The sequence below is a fragment of the Monopterus albus genome, unplaced genomic scaffold (genome assembly GCF_001952655.1).
Source record: "Monopterus albus unplaced genomic scaffold, M_albus_1.0 scaffold84.1, whole genome shotgun sequence".
NCBI lineage: Eukaryota > Metazoa > Chordata > Actinopteri > Synbranchiformes > Synbranchidae > Monopterus > Monopterus albus.
In genome coordinates this window covers 391,971-399,590 of record NW_018127964.1, presented here as the reverse complement: position 1 = coordinate 399,590, position 7,620 = coordinate 391,971, and positions in this window count along the sequence as shown.

Genomic DNA, 7,620 nt, shown 5'->3' with positions numbered 1-7,620 from the left:
TGCACATTGACTGTTGACTGCTGCACATGCTGCTCCCATCCAGCATACATTCTGTTATTATATTCTCTTATATATTTTTATTATATTGCTGTATTTGCTGCTTAAAGTGCCTTAGATTTTATGTTACTTATTTATCTACTTTATATTTCATTTGTATTTTGTGGCATTCATGTGGACGGCAAAGTAAGAATTTCATTGTACAGGGAAACACGTTTCCTAACTGTGCATATGACAAATAAACACTTTGACCTTTGACCTTTACAGGGGGAGCCAAAGCATTCTGTTTCAGGAGACGCACCACCTGTCTGTCACCACTAGGTAGAAGCAGAGTTACTTATACTCACCACAAGAGTCTAGGACCAAAATGAGACCGAACTAGCTTCTTTTAAAAGACCTAAGTATTTGTCTAAAAGCTTTTTGTATTTTTTATTTGGTCTGCAAAGATAAAATTACTGTTCTATAATTATTTAACATTTTGCCACAGAATATCAGGGGATATGTCTAATAACCTGTTGCTGGATTCAGTGAACTTGCTTTGCTTCTAAAGCTTATTTCGTTCCCCATGAAAATAACGGCAAACATTGTGATTGTAAGTTTAGAAAATGTGAAAAGAAACTGAAGCATCAATATCCATCACTTTGGCAGCTTGTTTCATTTTTGCTGCCAAATGTCTATTTGGAGTTGCAGCACAACCTTATCATAAAAGCAGAAGAAGTGAGCATACATTTATAATGTAATGCAACATGTGCCTGAGCTGGTAGTAGTACTAACAGATGATCTCCCTGGAATCAACTGTAGCCCCAGTCTTGTAATACCACAACCTCTGCAATATTACATTATTTTCTTTTCTCTGTAGTTAGCATATAAAGTATTCTGCATTGTTGCAGAAACAAAGGAATACAAGTTGTTTTTATCTTATAATTCAGCTTTTTTCTCCTTTTAATTTCTCACAGGCCTTTGGCAAAGTCAAAAGGTTGTTAAGAAATCACAAGATGTGTTTAAACAATGTCATTTTTCTACCCAGAGGCACCAGGGAAAGGTGTGCGCTGAGTGCTATTCAAGATAATTAAAAAAAAACACAATATAAAGCATAAATATGTTAGCATTTTGTCAGGTAAATCTGGTGGCTTCAGGGACCCACGCTGGTCAAGTACAGTAACAGTGACCAGAGGATGGCCTCTAGTGAAGTCTTTAACTATGGCCATAGCTTATCCATGACATCACAGGGTCTCATACATACACACAGAAACAATAACATACACACATACATTTGTGTATGCAAGTTACATGTGAACAAATGCACACATAAGAATCAGCACATACACACACATACTTGTAGTTCTAAATTTGTGAGGACATTCACTGACATAATACAATCCCTAGCCCCTAACCTTAACACTTAACCATGAGAACTAAATGTCTAACAGATAACCATCAGCCCAAGTCTAACATGAACCTTAAAACCAAGTCTTGCCTGCAAAAAGGTGATAATGATAACACAATGATAAAATTAGGGCTGTACCTTTTTAGGGGTTTTAGAAAAACAAAATACTTGGACATAAAATAATGTGAAAAGCAGGGAAGGTACGGAGGTACCAGTGCTGTTTTTTCTTCTCAGCTGCACAGAGCATTCCTCATGAATGTTTCTACCTACTTCACTTTCTTTCTTCACATATTTGACCTCCCCTTTCTCCTCTCTTCTTCTCAGTTCTTGCCTTCTGTTGTCCGTCATCTTCCTGACAAGTGTTAAAGCAATTCAGCATCATTCAGCCCATACAAAGCTGTTTTACAGTGCTGTTGTTATATAGCACCTCACAGGGGCTTGTAGGCTCATTACATTGTAGGCAGAAGTAAGACAGTGGCCAAAGGAGAGGTTTGCAAGGGAGGGGCACAAATAAAACCAAATATTGTCTAGTGCAGTCCACACAATATCTCCTGTGCATATTCTTTCTAATGTCTCAGCTCTCGCTTTCTCCCTGTCCAGACAAATGAGCGCAATAATTAAAACCACAGACTCAAGGGGAAGGGAAGAGGGATTTTGTTAGGAGTTGTTGGGCGCTGAAGGACAAAAAGGAACAGAGTATGAGTAATACAGGCACTTGGGGGCATCTGAAGGTTTAGTCTGTACACATGGAGACTGGTGTACACACACATAGACGCTGTTCACCCTGAAACGCTGAAGCTTTAAAAACCAAAATTCCTGAGCAGTGTGACACAGGGTGTGCGTGTTTGTGGGTAGGCAGGATATGAAGTCATCATTTGTGTCTGATGCCTTCTGTGTGATTCCTGTAAAATATGACTTTGAGAAAAATAACAAATGATTAACAAACATCTGTTGGAGAAAGATTTAATGAAGCTAACAAGAACGAGTGCATGTGTGCACCCACACATATGTATCTATGAAGGCAAAGCAGAGGCTGGATTTACAGTATCCACACCAGGCTGGCCTCATCTTGCCCTGAAACAAAGAACCTTTGCCACAGTTATTTCAGGATCTTGATTTTGGCAAGATGTGATTAGACATTATATTCACGATAATACAAACACATGCACTCTGTGACATTCACCTTTCAGTCTCCATGATCTTTTCTCAGTTCTTCTTTTCTTCACCTCTAGTAGTTGGTGCCACAGATTTTCTGTCTCTCATTTCCACCTATGTGGTTAAATGCTGCATATCTCCTGCATTAATCAAACCCACAGGGTTTGGTGAGCCAGCATGCCAGCAGCCCACAGGGCCACACACACACTTTTTGGCTAAATGTGTGTGTGTGTCAACCTGGCTGTGTTGTGTAACTGTTGTGCAAGTCACACAGAGAAGCATGTCACAAATGTTTTGGCTCATGACCCCTTAAACTAAAAACTGGTTTTTGCTTCTCTGAATGAGGATGAACTCTCCAGTACTGCACAAGAAAAGAGCAAAGATTAGAGAACAGGACACCGTTTTGTGTCACAGAAAGGTTTTCCTCCTTTCCTGTCCAGTTAATCTTCCCTCCACCCTTTAGATTCACTGATACAGGGTTAAATCATTAGAGAAAACTAGTCATTTGAAGCACTTTTGTGCATGTGCACTTCTCGCCCAGTTGCTTCCTGTTAAGGTAGAGGCCACTGATAATGACTTCCAGGAGCTGGCGGCAGGGGAAGGCCAGGGTTAAGTTCACATCTGGGATTACCAGGGGTGCTGGGGTCAACGGTTTTTACTGGAGGTCGTCTGGATGATAAAGTGGAGCATGCCACTTAAGTGTGACACTACAGGCGGATCACACACATTCACATGTACAAGCTCCAACTTGTTGTTGCGGCTTTTCAAGAAACAATGACTGCAACATTAATGTGATAGTCACAACTGTAATAAGACACCACTTTAATAAGCATACTGCAAATGATGCATGAAATGTAATGTGGTGCATGTAGTTTCCCACAGTCAGATAATGGAACAATAAATATTCTGGACGTTCCACAGATAGGGTTGAAATCTGTGTCATGCAAATAAGAAGAGGAAATAGGAAACAATATGCCACACAAGAGGAAGTGAGGGTGGAGATATGGTACAGTTCACCACAGTGACAGTGTTGATATGAGGCTTAGTATGATTTGAATGTCACAGAGGCCAAACAAACCCAAAGACAGACAGAGAAATACAGAAAAACTGCTCATCATGGCCTCTCTGCTGTAAGTCATTCAATTGGATCTCAGGCTCGAATTTCAGACTTTTTGAAAAAGATCAATTTCTGTATTTAAATTACACCCAAAGGACAGGAAACACATTGAATACATGGATTCAGACAAGTTAGGGCTACATGTATTGATTTTGGTCTTTGATAAACCTGTTGATGTGGCGGCCCAGTGTGCAGTGGTCAGCACTGTCATTCTGCTGACTGGAGCCTCTTGTGTGGAGTTTGCATGCTCTCCCTGTGCATGAGTGAGTTTTCTCCAGGTTCTTTGGTCCCACAGTCCAAAGACATGCAGGTCAGGTTGACTGGCGGCTCTAAATTGCCTGTAGATGTGAAGGGTTGTCTGTGTCTATGTGTTGCCCTGTTATAGACTGGCAACATGTCAACTGGGATTGGCTCCACCCACCCCCTACAATCCTCTGCAGGATAAGCAGTAAATATTATGGATGGATAAATAGGTTGATTATTCTCTCCAGAGTCCAACATCATTTCTCCATATTCCTTGTTTTGTCTGAGCAACAGTCCAAACCTCAAAGATTTTCAGTTTCTGTTGGTAAAATAATGGAGACACAGCTGTTAGGTATCTTTAGTCAGATAGATATTGGATAGATACTTTATGTATTAGAAATGTTTAGTGGAGAGAGGATGTCTAGTTAGACTGTTAAATGCTTGGACATGCTTATGAGTTTCTACAGGGTACATCTGGTCAAGGATAACTAGAGAGAAGAGTTGATGACTGTCAGCAGACAGGGTGTTTAATATTATTATTATGACGTGTATAACTGTAGCCTTAGCCATAATATGTTCTTATGTTTAAGTCACGACATGTTACTAGAGGTCGTGAGAATGTTTTTAGCTACACACCACTTAACCAACAGACACACACACATTGATTTGCTTCATGTTTTGACTACTGCTATGACCAGCTGCAGAGCTGGTAACAGAGACGTCTCGGTTGACGTTTCTGTGTAGTATGGGGCTAGCCCAACCGAGGGGATATAATGTATAGGCCTGGTGGGTTCAGGGTCTTTCATCTTACATCTGCCCGCTTGCAGTGTGGAGGTGCAAGATATCTGAGCGTGTAATGTTAATTTTACCTGTGTTCATGGAATAAATCAGCACTGTTTTGAAGTTACTTGGACTGTCTCGTCTCTCAGAGTCAGTATGGTAAAAAGTACCGGGTAAAACACAGCAAAACCTCACATTGGATAGGCCAAAACAGCATGATTATGGAACTAGTTGGGGATTGATTTTCTTTAAATCGATTACTCAACTAATGATTTCAGCAGTATGAAATATTATTGTAAGTAACAGGACTTCCACAAGGAGAAAGCCCTTCTCATATTCTCTCTAGTGTCAGGTGCGTTTTTGCTATAAAGGCAGAATGACTAAAATTCGAATGTTACTTTAAACAAGCCACAATACACTTGGTTTTGCTTGAATATCATACGGCCTGTAAAGCTTTGAGTTGGCACTTGGTCGTATCAGTTACCAACAAGGGATGAGAGAGACCACAGAAAGATGAAGATGACAGCACAAAAGAAGTGAACATGAATTGCTGAAATGAAGATGAGTGAAGTAAAGTTGGCAACAGAGGAGCAAACTAATACTTCTTCCTTAGTCTCTCTTTACACATCTGTCACCTTCATTCTTTCACTATTTCTCAACCTCTGTCTGTCTTTGATCTCCTGGCTCTCGTTGCGGACGCACTCACACTATCCTTTACTCCACAACAATGAGATTTAAAAAAAAAAGACCTGAACTGCAGTCTCTAACTTTCTTTCTAACTTTACCCCGATTTTCCTCTCCTTTCAATCCGCTCCCCTTCTGTTTTCCCCTTCTCCCTCTCTTCAACATGCTTGAGGAATGTGTTGAAGCAGCACAAAGGAAAAAAAGCTTCATGAGAGGAGGAGGAGGAGGGAGAAAAGGAGGAGAGTGTGGGGGGAGGAGGGAGAAAGTTGCATGTGGTAAAGGAGAAGCAGAAAGGAAAAGGGGAAATGGACATATGGAATGAGCAGAGAGAGAAAGGTTGAGAGAGCACAGCACGGTCGGGTGGGTCTGAAAGCCGAGTGGTGTTTTGTCATCACATGCCGACATGCAGCATTACACACATTTTAGACTTCTTTATCAAGGTCCCCCTCTGACACACACAACGCACACAAGATGGGCAATGCTGTCAGTGTGCAGCTGCCCATTTGATTCAGTGGCCTTTGATGCATTTCTTGTTATGTAATGGTAATATGCTGAGGGCCTGTGGTGAGGTTGAAGATTAATTTTCCCAGCACTAGACAGCTCTCTATAGTAACCTTTGTGTTTGCATCAGTCACTTTCAAACTAGGGGCATAATCAAGTCCCTTCTTATTAGCAGCCCATGTTGAAGAGACCACCACAGCAGCAGTAAGTCAGACTAATGTTGTACATTAATAGGTTATATACACTAGATTCATGTATTGTATCTGAACCCCTCTCACCTGTAAATGACACTTTCTACTTTAATCTGACTGATTGTTTTGTTTCAATATTACTAGGTGAAACCTTGAAAGAGTTAATGATGAGCAAGAGAGGATGGAAGACTGAAGTAGAAATTCCAGCTCTGATATGGCACTTTAATTGTTCACCTCAGTATGGACCAGGAAGAACCTGTGAGAACACGCTGTGATTGTGGCATGGTGTGTGGCCAAAGAGTGCGTGTGTATGTGTGTGTGTGTGTGTGTGTGTGTGTGTGAGGGGGGGGTCCTGAAGAAGGAAACAATGTGTGCTATCTTTGTTCACATCAAACACACCCGCTGGCCCGATGCAAGGCGCTGCAATTGGATGCAGGCCTGTTCGTAAAAGCGCATATCTCGTTACCAAATATCAATCTGTTATTCACCTTTGCTAGTCAAAGTGTCTTTGTTATATAGTGTATTTGTGTGTGTGCGTGTGTTGGCTTGGAGACCCTTTCCTGATGCACCCCCTGTTCCACCAAGTCACCAGGGTAACCTTGCGCTAATTCTTCGTGCAGTGTAGCGGATGGGATCATCCATCAAGAGTCAATAGTTAACGTCGGCTTTGTCCCGTTGCCATCCATCATCAGCGCATGCGTGTATGTGCAAATACATACAGTGTGTGCGCGCGCGTGTTCTTTATAGGACTACCTCCGACCCCAAGGGCCCCTGACCCTGCCCCCGTCTGAGGCGCTGCTCCAAGTGCCCCCGTGTCTCCTCCTCCTTTCTCCCCTTTCTTCCGTCCCAGCAGCGGGGGGCTCTGAGGAGACGCCGCCGTCCTGCGCCAGTCTCACCTCTTATTTTAATCTCCTTCTTTCTGTCTGCTTCCCTCCTGGGTACGGGGACTTTTTGCCTCTGACGCAGGACCCGTTAAACGAACAGCCCACTGGTCTAGGCCAAAAGCTGTATCCCATTACTACCGCCTTTATTTTTATGACGCGGTGCCGTAGGGCACAGGAGACTGGGGTTGAACTTGGCCTCACTGTCTCTCCCTGTCTTCACTACTACCTCCTCACACATACACACAACCGATATGCTTTCCATTCAGTCTGGCAGTTGACTGGTTCTTCCTTCGCACCACCCTGCCAAGACAACATGTTCTGTCAACAGACTGGCCTGGATACATCCTCCCTTTCATGAACTAAGGTTCACCCCACTGGAGTCAGTCATTCAGCCAAGCCATTACTGGCTCTATCATAATGGTAAATCACCTAAATATTTTATACAATATTATATCAGGCCTGAACAGGCTTCTCCAGAGCGCACAGGACCATGAGGGTGCGGTCACTTTGATTGATGGAAGATACTGGGATGAGATGCGTCTCCAAATGCTGGCTGGACAGCTCCGAAGTGCACATGGTGCTTACAGAGGCGTGGTCAAACTCAGGCATTGTGGACATTTGCCTGAAATCTGTGGCGGGGTGTGGCCGGGTAGAAAGGGGTGTATGCACCTCTACACAAGT